Genomic DNA, 13,939 nt, shown 5'->3' on the forward strand with positions numbered 1-13,939 from the left:
GGGGGGGGGGGTAAAGAGCATTGCCTGCTTTGCTCTGCAGATGCCAGAAGCCAAAGTCAAGAAATCATTTAGAACCCTAGGCCTAGACTCAAAGGAGAACGGTGAGCAACAGTCGTCCCTTATCCCTTCCAACAATGAGAACCTTTCATGAAGCCTGAAGTAATTTTCCACCCAGATATTTTTTCAAGCTCTCCCCTGGCTCCGTACAGGAAGCAACGCCCTACAAGGGCCCTCGGTTCCCATGGGTCTTTAGGGTTTTACAGAACATCAGGAATTAACCTTAATTGGTTTCCTTCCTTTTATTTCTTTGGTTCTATGATGCCACTGGCACATTGCTTAGGATCATGGTGATCCTATGAAGCCTTGGTAGGAGCCCTTTCTGTGACCTTGAACACAAAGTCATATTCATAGAACAATTAACTTCCTAACCACTTGCCTAGTGCCCTCTGAGCTGCATAACTTGGCATTTAAGTAACTAGATGCTGGCACCAAACCACCAGAGTTTGAATTCTGACTCTACTATTTCCCTACCATGTAAATAAAAAAGTTGGGTCTCAGTTTCTTCATCTGAAAATCGGGTGCAATGGTAATACAAACCTCAAAGGAGGATTGTGTGCAAGTGATCACTACTGTCTTGTGGAAACTCAAAATACTCCAGGCCATGCTGACTTCCTTAGGAAACATTACATCTGAAATATCTCTTGCTGGGAACAGGCAACCGAGAACAAGCAGTCACACAGAATTTATGACTACAATGAAATGTTATCTTATGGTGTTACATCAAACTATTTAAAAATGTATAAAAAAGATCAATTTATCCAAAAATTTAAAGAAGGTCTGTAGCTAAGGAAATGTTCTTTTGAATGCTCATATGTTTTTGCTATCACTCAACCTCCGAGGCCATCTCACCCATTCCCAACACTCCTAACAAACTACAGCTGGATTTTGTTGTCTGAATTTAAAAACAGATCATTCCTCCTTATTGTCCTTGCAATCTATTAACTGCTACACAGGACAAATGTGTTTTCCATGTGTGCTGGTAAGAAGCATATAAGCAATGATTACATTTGTGCTGTTTCTAATCTCCCTACAGTTTTTCACTTTTCTATATGCTATGTCTCAGAAGTATCCAAAAGGTTCCCATGTGGGATGAAAGGCAAAATTTGCTTATCTTCAGTCTCTGATTCTTCAAAGTTGGTTTGAGAAAGCAAGAGTTTGACTGTGCCACCCAAGGTTGACAACTCTTGGCAATGACATCTGAAAAGGCCCATGCTTGATGAACTCTGCCTCTCATCTTTCCTTGAGGTTTCTTCAATGGAATCTGTATAACAGCAGCATAAATGGGTACATAAAAACATTCAGAAGTGTCCTATGAAGGGAAAAGACATAATTATGGAGTTAAAAGAAACTGATTTGAACAACTTTACTGTCAATGGCTAGCTGTATGATCTTGAATAAGAGACTTAGCCTCTCAAAGCTCAATGCTACTGTCTGTCAAATAGTTTGCAAGATCATCAGAAGAATTAGATAACAACTGCAAAGTACTGGCACATAGTAGATACTTGAAAAATTTAAGTGTTTACCACTATGAAACTTCAACTGAGTCCTTTAGCTTTAAACATCAATGCATGGGGATTAATGACTTACGGTAAAAAACCAATTTTGTGTGGTTAGGTTCCACTCTATCACAGCAACAGAGCTAAAAGCAGGCAACTCTCAGGTCATAAAGAGTGCAAGGTAATAAAAAATGGTTAATTTCAACATATGAACAGATAGCAATAAATATAGCATATTAGAATTAAATATTCAGATATTTTTAGTTCTCAAATATTTATGATTCAAAATATGCAAAATTCTCATATACAGTAATACTCCTTTTCAGAAAGAGGGGTAACTTTATTAACTAGATGGAGATGTCTTTTTAAAAAATCACCACTGACCTTTAAAGGATTAGTTATGTGGTTTTTCCATTTTTTTTTCCCTTGACTTGTTCTCTGTGTGATCAGACTAGAAGCTAGTTGGAACTAGTTTTCTAAGAGCTGGTAAAATTTCCTGCATCAACATGGAAAACTTAATTAATCGTAATAGCTGTTTGGGACATTGTGCATACACCAAATTAGAGGGCTTATTTTTTTACCACAAGGCCAAAGATTCATGTTTTTATAGTAACCTGATATCTGGTACACTTGTCTCTATTCTCAATACAAACATTATCTAAATATCTTAACCTGGCCAAGAAATACAGTTGTAGACAGAGAAATGAATTGGCATTGTATTTAAATGCACAGAGACATACCAGCTGATAGATGGGACATAAGATCAAAATATTTCAGATGAACAAACATGTTTAAAATGATTACTAATGAATCCCAAGCATTTATTTAAAAACATAATTCTATATGCTTTCTTTAACCAATTTTATATGAAGAAAAGCATGAAATTCATTCTACAGGTGGAAAAAATTACTTGAATGAGAAATCTTATCCATAATCTTTTTAGCATGTTCCTGGGCTTCACAAAGAAAAACAAATTTGACACATGTGGAATCATCTAACTTTTGGTATAGATATTCAGCATGCTAAATGGAGGACTCATATTATTCTAACTCCAGAAATTCTTATTTGGAGGAAGATACAATTGAGGAGAAAATCATGTACTGAGCAGAAGGTAAACAGAGACAGGGCAGAGCAAGGAAGAGGAGGAGAAGAGGCCTTAAAACGGGTGGAAAAAGCAAAGTCTGGCATTATCACCCTTATTCAGAATGGATCAAAATCCTTAAATAGTTGGTATCTTTTAATCAGTTTTAAGATTTACAATAAGAATTGTAAATTCTTGCTTCGGCAATTTAGCAAGGCCCTAAGCAACTCAGTGAGACCTTGTCTCTAAATACAATATAAAAAGGGATGGGGATGTAGTTCAATAATTAAGCACTCCTGGGGTCAATCCCCAGTACCAAAAAAAAAAAAAAAAAAAAAAAAATGGCTATCTCTAAAAATACACACAAAAAAATTTTAACAATTTATATCAAGAACAAATTTGGTGCCATCTGAATATCAACTAATAGGGTATTAGTTAAATTATGTCACATCTTGAAAGCAGTACATAATCTACAAAAATTATGCCTCAGGAAGCTAGTTATTGACTTGAGAAAAATGGTCATGATATATGGCTAAGTAAAGTGAGATGCAGAGTAGTATGTACTATAAAATATCAAGTTTGTAACATTTGTATATAAATATGGATATGATAGGAAAAATATGATTCTGCTCCTTATCCTGAGGTAGATGATTTTTTTGGCTCAACTGGATGAAGATGGTGAAGAAGATGATGATGAGCCATTACAAGAATTTCATTTCCATTTTCTGCAAGTCCTGAAAACCAGGAGCCTAAGTGTAAGAAATACTATATAATTTTTTTTTACAGATATCAAATGAATAATCCAGTGTTACCTTCTCAGCTCCCAGAGTAAATAGATGAGTTAACATTCACGAAGCATTAGCAAAAGGTGTGGGGCGGGGCGTACATAAAAGAAAAGCCCAACACTCCTGACATCATCACCTCACCAAAATTAATTTGTGCCATAGGAAAAATGTTAATTAACTATCATGAAATTTAGCTGAAAAATAAACAAGTTATTTAAATCTAGGACATCTGTGAGGAACACAAATAAAAAGGCAAGCAGACTAAAGGAAATACCAAGAGCGTGCGTGCCCAGCTCTTGACAGAGAGATCTTTCACCTTTATGTACAAAACTCAAAGTTCCCACTGATCTTTGGTGCAATAAAAAAATGTACTGTACATTGTGAGATGAATCACCATAAACATTGCAGACTGCCATTCTGTGCAAGCATGGAAGGCCACCTGTTCTTGTGCAAAGGACACATGCACTGGGGTTGGGGCCTGAAACTAAGAAGAGGAAGAACTAAATAAGGACACTGACCCAGACAAGTGTGGAGTCAGCTCCGGCCGCCTCAGACAGCATGGCCTTTCTATTGCTTAAGTTCCAGGTCCACTTGCTTAAAACTAGAGACCACAGCCAAAGAGGTGGAGGCTAAGGCAAAATGCTGTTCCTGGGTTTAATGACGATTATTCTTGGCCTTCCAAGTCACTAAATCTTCTGAGAGAAAACTGTTAACTTTCTATTTTCACACTATTAAAGCTGGTGTGGTAAAAACTTTAGGCTTTTAAGACAGACTTGGATCCTAGTCCAGTTCAGCCATTTATTAGCTGTTTAAGTCTATGCAAGTCTCTTGTCTTTCTGAGCTCATTGTCTGATCCGTAAAATAGTGCTAATAATATCTACTTGATAAAAACTTAGTGGGGATTAAAAGAAATGTGAAGTGACAAATATCTAGATTAAATGATTGACATACAATAGGAGTCTAATAGTAGTCAGAAGCTTTCTCCTTCCCCACTTTTACCTCCTTCTGTAGGTATAGCTCGACTCATTATTTGCTTTAAAATAGTGAGAAAGGGGAGGAGGAGGAAGAAAAGAAAGAAAATTATTTTAGTGAGTTCAGACATTATGCAAATCTTCCAATGAAATGACAGTTTCTTTCGGACTCCAGAGGTTTGCTGTTTATGTCTAGGTTCCCTTTAATGCTGTGTGTGTGTGTGTGTGTGTGTGTGTACCCTTTTACTAGAATCATGCTATTAGCTAATCGTTTAACTGCACGTTTCAGTAGTACATGTTTCACATTTTTTGTGAGTATTTGTTTTTAGTTTATCAATAGTAACAAAAATTCCTAGGCATCTTTCTAGAGATCAAAAGAAAGTTAAGATCTGTCTTCAGAAGAACTTTACCACAAACACCTGATGAGATGTTCAATTTCATTCAGTTAATCTGCATGAAACAAATAGTTTAAGGGAGATTGACAGAAAGTATATATTTGCAGCAGGGACCTCTATCACAACAAATTTATTCATTTAGCACATATTGGTTAGGAAACTCAGGTCGCAGGATTGTTCTGTGTCCATGTGCCAAGACTGCACTGGGGACACCAGTCTTCCCCAAGGCACTAATTGTACGTGGTCTTTTAGGAAAGTGCTGCAAATGCCCAGGGTCATTTTCTAATTCCATTCCTGCTATTTTTCCATTAACTGTCACCATTTGAGGCTAATTCAATATTCTATACCAGACCAGAAGCTTCCAGAATATAATGGATCCTAGCATGTAATGATGAAGAACTAAGAGGAATAAGCAAAGTGTTAGTCACTTTTATAAGCAGCAAGGAATAAGGACCATGAAGCAATACACCAATACACCAGTGAAGGCCAGTCCTAGGAAACTCACTTAAAAGTACTCTCACCTAGGCTGGGGATGTGGCTCAAGTGGTAGCGCGCTCGCCTGGCATGCATGCGGCCTGGGTTCGATCCTTAGCACCACATACAAACAAAGATGTTGTGTCCGCCGAAAACTAAAAAATAAATATTAAAAATTCTCTCTCTCTCTCTCTCTCTCTCTCTCTCTCTCAAAAAAAAAAAAAGAAAGTAAAGCAAAGCAAACATTNAAAAAAAAAAAAAAAAAAAAAAAAAAGTACTCTCCCCCAATCTGAGACAAGCATGATCACATGATCACAAATCATGGCAAACTCACTTCCATGTTGCCTGTCCCTAATCAAATGCTCACCCAATCAATGCACAGCTGCTCCCTGCACCTGAGTAAAGTAAGATATTTCAACACAACAGTTGTCAGTTTTGAGAGGGAACTTCTTTATAATTGTCAAAAATAATTATGCCTGTTTTCCTGAAACTGCAATATGTCAACATACTAGTCAGGTAAATCACAGTCATCTACACTTTCAAGAACAGAAAGTTTGCCTGGATTGTGTTTTCAATTCCTTCAGTAGTGAGAGTCTTGCTTACTGTTACTTTAGGAGCATGTAACTCCCCCGTCCTTTTTTACAAGCAGAATGTTGTAGAAAGAATTTTCCTTAAAACAATTGCTATGATTTGATAAGATGGAAAATAAGGCCTATATAATATTTATAATCTTAGAAATGGACCTTGTTTTTCCTTAAAAAATATTTTTAATGGAAAAGTTAGCATAAAGAAAAATCTTTTAAAAAAATTACTTCTAATCAGGGGACTGAGGGTGTATCTTGGTGGTGGGGTACAGGCTTAGCATGCATGAGGACCTGGGTTCATTCTGCAGCACCAAAATAAATAAATACATAAATACATGAAATTTAACTATTTCAGACATATTTGTAGATTCAGGTTAAATAATTCCTTCAGAGCTTCAGCTTTAAACCACTTTTCCTTGTCTGGGTTGTCCTGGAAGTTATATTCTCAGATGGTGTCCGAGTCCCTGCCTCTTCTCTCAGTGATCACGGTCAGTCCCCAGGGGTAGACTGCTGAGAATTAATTGAGCTCCAGAGTATAGAACTGTTCAAGTCACCTGATGTCATTTGGGAAAGGAAAATTACAGTCTAGATCACCTTTCTCCTGACCAGAGTGAGTTTCAGAGTGTGTGGGATCTGAAAGCAGATTTTTATTCACTCAGCTAGTATTTATTCAGACCCCTCTATGTTCATCTGCCATTGTGCTACACGTTAGGAACATGTTAGGAAGTAAACCCTATAACCCTATAGAGCTTACATTTAGACGGATGAAAAATCTTAAAAAGTAAAGAAAATCCAAAAGCAGTCCCAAATCTTCTTTACTGTCATTGCAATAAACTGGGGTTGAAATCATACACTACAAATACATGTATGTTTGAAACTGTCACAAAAGATTTAAAATTCTTTTGTAAACTCAGAATATTGCATTTTCTAGTGCAAACTATATATTCTCTGTAGACAAAACACTGAAAGATAACAGTGTCCAGATATACTCTAGCCTTAGTTATAGAATAGAAAGCATCCCTTAAAATGTTTATTTTAATTCATAGAAAACAAATTCCCTAGAACTTTGAAGGAAATTGTCCAAAAAGTGGATGATATCATTTTGGACATGGCCTTCCTCTAGTTATAAAAGCAGGAATGGTAAGCAAAAGGCCAGATAGTGTGTTCATCAAATAGGGAACTATTTAGGAGACAGTGGGAACTGCAATATCTACTGATATGAGAACGGGTGGGTAAATCATAATGTTCCCATTAGAGGGCCTATTATGTGGCTATTAGAGTGAATGAGTAAGCTCATATTTACTGACTCAGGAAGATAACCGTGATGTACACGTAGGTGAATAAAAAAAATAGGCTAAAGAGCTATATTATCCTGTAAATAGGATAATGTTATTTTGTCTTTAAAAATTAAAAAAAAAATATATGTTAGACCTCTCCATATGTTTGAATATGTTTGTATGAACATGGAAATAGGTATGGAGAACTACTTACCTAACAATAATGATTACTTCAGATATTTGAAAGGGAGCAGAAGTGGAGAGATGATTATTTTATATACAGTATCTTTTTATGATAAGCAGGTATTTTTTTAAGTAGTAAAAATAAAGCAAAAAGTTATAAGATGGGTGGGGCTAAAAACACACCACTGAAAGCACTTTATTGTGACATTAATTGGTGTTTATTCAGAGTATTTATTGTGTACAAGAATGAGGATACAAATATTAGACTTGCTACCTGACAAAGGGTTAATAATTTGACAGGAAAATAAGACTATTCACATGAAAATATAACAATTTCCAGGCAGAGAATAGAGCTGACTAATTTATATTTATTCATTTTTTGAAATCAGTAGAATGGAAGCAGTGTAGAGTATAGCTTAGACCTGGCTATTCTGCCCAACTTGGCTACCCACTCACAGGTGCAAACTTGAACTAGTAACACAACCTCTCAGTTTAGACAGAAAACCTCTGCATGTAAGGAAATGAACTTTGCCTCAACTAGCATGATGAGATCCCCCCCTACCTTGGGATCTTAGGGAATCCCAAGATTGGGAATTTGAGGCCTTTTCTCCAGGATTTATTCTTTGAAGTTGAGTCCTTAGTGCCACAGTCATTTGGAGACTTCTGGGAACCAAATTAACCCCAACAGTCAGTTCAGAATTCTTGGCTAAGCACGAGCCCTTTTATTCAATGGTCAAAATGCAAAAGCAGGCAACTCTTGCTCAGAGGGCTAAGCTGCAAACCATCTGTCTCTAGTCTCTAGTGAGTGCTATTGGGAAGCAACTGAACAAAAGTTACCATCCAAAAATTCCAAGTCTAAGTTTCTCTTGGTCTGGGCTTACAGCCAGAGGCAATTTTCCAGAGGTGCCACGCCAGTGCCATCTGACTGCCTTCATGGACTGTATGCCGGGGGAGGAAATAGGGTGGGTAGAACAGAACTCAAGGGATTGCATGTTAATTTTTAAATGTGCAGGATGTGCAGGGAAGACGGGAGAAGAATGCAAAGATAGGCTCTTGAAGCAATGTGTGTTACTGAGAGCATCAGCAAGAAATAGTTAGCTGGCTCTCAGCCAGGGAGTTCCCCATCCAGCTGCTGGATGTGTGTCCCAGGTCTAAAGAGCAGCCACAGCTGCTAATGCTGATCAGTCCAAGTCTCCATTCTAATGGGTTACAGACTGTGGTTCATAGGCCTTGTGTTGTAAAACAAATTTAGGAAAAAATAAAATGATAGCCAGTCCCTCTATTTTCCCTTATATATTTTTTAAAATGTCACCATCAAAACCTCCAAAAATGGTTTTGATGCTTAAATCATCTTTTGGGCCTGTGTCTTGTTATTTTCCTTTCATGTTCATTAATTGTCATATTGCTAGATGTTATACAAGAAAAAGAACAAAGACACTGTTTCTTAGGAATTGCCTAAACGCCTGTCTAAATGTGAGAGAAGATGGAAAATAAGGCATATCTAGTGCAAGGGCTAAGTCAGTGCACTTCAGGGATGGGGGTAGAGCTCTACAGAACTGTGTGGGAGCACTGAAACGAACCGCCAATCAAAATCTCAAAATCTTAAGATTGCTTAGCTGTCAGAGGGAACGAATACCTGGAGATCACTTAGTTGAGTACAAAGGGAATACCTTGTGGGTCTAGAGAACGTTTAGAGGTGGGAATGTGAGCAAGAAGCCCACATTTTTTTTCTGCTCCCACCACCTTCATCACACTAGTTATTTTTTCTTCTAAAATTTTGTTAATTAACCATCAATTGGGCAACCTTAAAATTCATCTGAACTCATACACCCAGAATCTGTTCAGTAGGAAAATGGCTTTACATAAAAATGTTTTTTTTTTTAAATCACAACTTTATAATCTAATTAGGCCACTGATGTTCTCTTAAGCTCATTTGTGTTTTCCATTTAAATTGTACTCGAGGAGGAAGTATCCAATGGAAAGAGCACTCACCTGAGAATCTAGACTTGTAGCCCAGTTACCCATTTGCAACTCAGAAATTCTGCAACCTTGATAAGTCTTGGCCTTTACTTTCCTCACCGGGATAAAATAATGGGAATAATTCAATTCCAAATTCCCTTTTCACTTCAGAAGTCTCTGTTCGCCAAAGAGCATTAGATGAAGACCAATGTTTTAATGAGGTTGGCTTCACTGGGTCAGCTCATATTTAATTGAGCATCTACTATTGACTTCCTGGCTTAAAATAATCAAATGTAATTGAGAAAAGTACTTCGTTTTTTTTTTGGAAGTACCAAGGGGAACCACCAGGGAAATGCACCAGGGGAATCCTGGTTGTTTTATCAACCTGCTACGACTATGTTTTTACTAAATCCACACACAAAATCTCCCAGGTATCTCAATGCAGTAATAATGTTAATATTACAAAGACATTCTCATTGTACCAGACTCAGCTATCATGTATGTGATTGTGGCAGGACATTGAACTTCTCCAACTCTTAATATTCATATCTGTGTAGCGGTGATTATGAAGTCAACCTTGAGTGGTTATAGTGAAGAGGAGGAGCCTAAGCTTTCAGCCCAGCAGCTGAGCAGGCTGAGAAGGAGTATGTAATGCTTTGGGCTCAAACAGACCAGGTTCAAGGGCTAGCTTCATGGTTTCTTAAAAATGTTACTGTTTGAAAGTTACTTAATTTATCTAAGCCTCAGTTTCTTCATATTTCCAAGCTTGAAAATCACTGTGCATTACCCACACATTAAAAAATTGATTTAATGTAAACACAGCAGCTGCAGTTACCGTTGTATTGCAAAGACAGGGGTCTTGTCAGAAATAGGACAAATGTTAATGTAAGAAAAATTCTACCTAGAGGATAAACTATTACATAGATGTAACAATTTCCCAATGCTGAATTTACATAATAATATCAGTTGCAATGAAAATAAAGGTCAACATTGCTTTGATTTGTAAATTATTCTGTTTATTACAAGGACTTCTATCTATTCTATTATTTGTGCAGTTATTTCAGTATTTGAAATGAAGGTAAAAATATTGTACTTTCTTGGAGTGATTTGGATTGAATCAGCTGAAAGCACATTTACTTTAAAGCATTAGGTTCTTTGGTCATGAACAACACTGGTTCTACTTATTAGGATACTGGTGAGTATAATACTCCAAATTGATGGACATCTGGGGAGACAGGTGTAGAGGTGGGACAGAAACCAGGACAGTGACTCCTGGCAGGGACAGTTTCTTCCTTCCTTATGTCAGGATTGAGTAGGGAGAATCCAGTTGGCCAGATTTGGATCTTAGAAAGCCTTCCATTCGGATCCTTGCCACAGGAAGAATCTGGCCACAGGCTACTCCTGGCATCTCTTTGCCTTCATCGAGGAAGAACAGATTGTGTGGAGTTTTTGAACTACAAAACTACCCACCATGGAGGAGGAGCAATTCCTCCAAAGGAAACACAAGGTGCTGACTGGATTTGAGGATGGGCACTAGGCCATCAATATCAACAAGATTCCCCGACAGCATCAGAGACTGGTTGCTACATCTGATACTGGTACTTGCCATGTAAATTACTCTACTCCTCCAAGTCTACTGTAACATGAGGGTGATAATAAACCCAACTCCACAGTATTGCTATGAGATATGGTACTGTGATGCCTATAGAATGCCTAGCACAATTTCTGTCTCATATCTACAGTATAATTTCTATAAATTATACTGTCTTTTATAATTTTTATTGTGCCTGTGTTAGATTTTGCTGTATTAGTCCCATGCACATTTACTTATTATGTGTTTCTTGCCCAATGCAAATTAGTATTGTTATCAAAATATGTGCTTCCCAAGGAAAGAGTTCGTGTCTTACTTTAAATGGTGCCATTTGTTTTTTTGATGATGACACTGACAATGACAATAATAACAGGGAACCATTGCCTTAGTAATTAGCTTTAAATACTGTTTAAGACTTTAAAAATATCTCTGCGATGTGGCATTTATAAACATAGTAGATGCTCATAGTTATGCTTGAGATATATAGGCTTCCATTTTCTTTCTCGTGATCATGATGAGGGACCCTGATGACACATAGACCATACTGTCCATACAAGGCTCCTGATGACAGAATGGTTGGCAGAGACTGACTTTCCTAAATACTTCGCTGATTCACTTGTTCCATTTTTAAACATCAGCAGATTGGCATTGGTGACATCTGCTAATTTTTTGGCTTTACTCGTGGATGGCATGAGACTTCCATCTGCAGTAGTAAGTAAGAAACGATCAATGTGAAGTTAATACTTCAAGTCCATGACCAATTTGTAGTAATGAGTCAGTGGCCTTGTCTATTTTTCTGTTTTCCCTGGAGGGATCATTATTTTTCATGTGTTGGAAACACAGTGGCCCAGAAGTTTAGCATAAACTTGGTGAAATTCATCTAGCTTCATCCAAGTGGAAGTTGCATTTTCTTCCTAATAATAGATTATCAACTCTCAGATAGTTTTGACTCACCAATTGCATATTTAAGACCTTTTACATCTTTCCTCAGATCTCCTCCCAAACCTCATTTCTATGTGGAAACAATCTGGACAGAGCTGAAGACTATGTTTATATTGTTCATGCTTTATTTCTTCCTGGTTCAAGATTTTAAGAAGTCCTCTCAAATGACTCCTTTGTTGTTGTTGTTTTTTAAATCATCACCCATGTGAATACCACAACTTCATTAAGAAACATATTCGTTATGCTTTCTGGTTAAATTCAGAGTGAATTAAATCATATCCAACAAACTCATAGTTTTTTTTTTTGTTGTTGTTGTTTGGGGAATGCTCCATTAAAATTAGAAAGGCAGTTTCCTCCAACTATGATAGTGGCTTCATTTGCTAATTCTTTATTCAACATTTAAGGTCAAAATCAGTCCATGGGTTTTCACCATTTGGTGGTTGATCAAAGCAAATGCAGGAGAATGCTTCCTGCCCCCTGGTGTTCAGTGTCTGCAACTGCAGCAGGTGACTACAGAGACCTAGACATTAGGATTTGTGTCTATTGCTAATGGCACATGGAAAAAAACCCCAACCTTTGAGGGCTTCACATATCAGGTAGGTATAAGTATCAGGTAAATAAATATACAGGAACATTCAAGCCAGTAATGGTCAGTCCTGCTGGGGAGAAAGGAAGAGTCGACTCTGGTTCTTATTGCCCCATTTGGGAGCCAGGTGGGGTGCTACCTGGGCCATTTCTCAGTCACTTAATTATGCTAGAGTGCTTCCTGCTTCCGCACATGCAGAGTTGCTCCTTTTCTTAAAAAATCTCCCTGACTTCCTTTACTCACTCAACCCTATCCTTCCTATAGAATATAGCTGAAAGGCTCCCTGCGAAGGATCTCTGAATCAGAACTCCATTAACTCTTCTGACACCACAGGGTTCCTCTCCTTCAAGGCACTGATTACAATTGTAACTGAATAATTAAACTGCTGTTTAATAAATGTGTGATCTGCTGAAATGTAAACCCCTCAAGGGTCTTATTCTGTTTGTACCGATCAGTTTTTATACATAGTAAGAGTACAGTGCATATTTTCAAAATGAATGAATGAATTCTGAATTGAAAACTCAGCCTGCTTAGATTTGACAACCCTACTATTAGGTTTTGCAGATAAACCAGCCAGGTTTATCATGGAGTACAATGTCAAAGATAACCAGGAAAAGGAGAGAAGAGAAGGTAGGGAAGGAATGGACAGAAGTAGGTCAACCTTCTCTTCATTCTGTTTTACTGAGGAGTGGTTGCATGCTAATGTAATTAAATGCCCAAACAAGACTTCAGAAACTTTTCTCTTTATGCAAAAGCTTCTCTTACAGTAAAAAGAATAATGATTCTTTTCAAAGCCCATTGGATTTTTACCCTTTGCCTGCAATACTGACCCACCTTCCCAGACTCAGAATGTTTTGGGTGTCCTAGTTACATGTGGAAGAGAAGCTTAGGTACTAAGTCAGTGCCCACTTTTTATGTGAATCTCACCAATGCTTCTAATGGCTGGGCCTAAGGTCCTCTGTGGTTATGTTCTCTACAGCCTTGTGCTATGATTTAATTGTGATTTTTTCTTTTTTACAGATGGAGGTAATAAGCACAAACAAATATGCAGCTGCTGCCCATTGTCAACCAGAGCAGACTGTTCCAGAGCAATGATGGAGGGAAATTCCCAGAATGCCAGGAGACAATTCCAAGGCCTGCAACTGATCACAGATTCAGGGTTTCCTCCCATTGGCTTAAAGTATAAGAAACACAACATGTCGCCTGACTTCCTTTGTAATAGTTAGTAGGGGAAAGTCCAGATGTTTGATTTTTTAAATTTTATTTTATTATATGTATTTTTTATTGAACTGGGGATTAAATGAACCCAGGGGGTTTTACCATTGAGCTACATCCCCAGTCCTTTTTATGTATTTATAGTTTTATTTTGAGATATGGCTTCACTAAGTTGCTTAGTGCCTCACTAAGTGGCTGAGGCTGGTCTTGGACTTGCAATCTTCCTGCCTCAGCCTCTCCAGTCACTGAGATTACAGACATGTACCACCATATACAGCTTAAATGTATCCTTTGTCCCTGCTCCTCTGAGTTGAATGCTAACTTTAGAGTAGCTTAAAAG

At 37.6% G+C, this 13,939-nt stretch overlaps 1 long non-coding RNA gene across 1 annotated transcript in view; it reads left to right on the plus strand.

The window, feature by feature from the left end:
• The window catches only part of LOC125615232, an 85,456-nt gene extending 71,746 nt beyond the window's left edge, over window positions 1-13,710 (plus strand). Inside the window, exon 3 of the long non-coding RNA XR_007345780.1 lies at window positions 13,405-13,710. This is a non-coding gene — a long non-coding RNA (uncharacterized LOC125615232). The remainder of the gene's footprint in view (window positions 1-13,404) is intronic.
• Window positions 13,711-13,939: the final 229 nt, after the last annotated feature.

The sequence above is a fragment of the Marmota marmota genome, unplaced genomic scaffold (assembly GCF_001458135.2).
Source record: "Marmota marmota marmota unplaced genomic scaffold, marMar, whole genome shotgun sequence".
NCBI classification, from domain to species: Eukaryota; Metazoa; Chordata; class Mammalia; order Rodentia; family Sciuridae; genus Marmota; species Marmota marmota.